General features: G+C 35.5%; 1 protein-coding gene across 1 annotated transcript in view; it reads right to left on the minus strand.

Annotated features, from left to right (window-relative positions):
* Nucleotides 1-362: 362 nt before the first annotated feature.
* ASB7 (ankyrin repeat and SOCS box containing 7) overlaps nucleotides 363-871 on the minus strand; it is a 53,217-nt gene continuing 52,708 nt past the window's right edge. The window contains exon 7 of the transcript XR_001883646.1: nucleotides 363-710. The gene's annotated coding sequence lies outside the window, so the exon portion shown is untranslated. The remainder of the gene's footprint in view (nucleotides 711-871) is intronic.

Below are 871 nucleotides of genomic sequence, written 5' to 3' on the forward strand. Positions count from 1 at the left end.
TACTGTCCTACATTTAGAAACGCTGTGGTCTAAATCCTGTCCTCAGTCAAGGTGTGACACGCGTGAGGTAGGTGGCGATTACAGCCCAAGAAAGTCCGGTGCTGGATCGATACACTCAACACTGTGATAATCTTTAGTTGGCTGGTATTTGCAGAATGCATTAAACAAATTAAAGGAGGGTAAGAAATGGCTTATCTGGTGACAATGTAGATTGGTATTGTTTTCCGCATCATCATATTCTTAAACAATTCCCAGTGATCTAAAATGCCTATGAAGTAAGGACAGAGTTTTATTTATTTTCAGCAAATAGCTGGACTTATTAAAAAGTTAAGGTAGACTGGAAATAAAATACAACTCCAACATGTTTTAAATCAGATTTGATTTTTTTTTAATTCAAATTGACCCAAAGCAAAACTTACATTAAAAAGGAAGAACAAAATACATTATGATATAACACACTAGGAGTTACATGAAAGCTAAATTTGTGGGCAAATGGCCTTATCCCAATCACATTCTGGGCTAATGAGCACTTCTGCAGGAAAGTTAGAATCTCGATTTCATATGGTCCACGCTGGTCATTAAACTACACATTCTTGTCTCTTAGGGTGTGCATCTGACAAATCATGCTCGACTCCCTCATGCTCCAGATGTGCACTCTTGCTACTGCCAGAACACTGAATTCTCTAGTGGAAATGTTGTTCCAAGCATGACTGATAATGAATTAAAAAAAGAAACAGTCAAGTCTTCCAAACTAACAGGCATGGATTACTGTGTAGTAAATAGTTTAGAAATATGGGAATTAAATAATCTAAAAAAACTCTTACTCTGCTGTACATTTATAAACACAAATATTTACAAAAAAAAAAAAAAA

This window comes from Rhinopithecus bieti, unplaced genomic scaffold (genome assembly GCF_001698545.2).
Source record: "Rhinopithecus bieti isolate Rb0 unplaced genomic scaffold, ASM169854v2 scaffold_69980, whole genome shotgun sequence".
NCBI classification, from domain to species: Eukaryota; Metazoa; Chordata; class Mammalia; order Primates; family Cercopithecidae; genus Rhinopithecus; species Rhinopithecus bieti.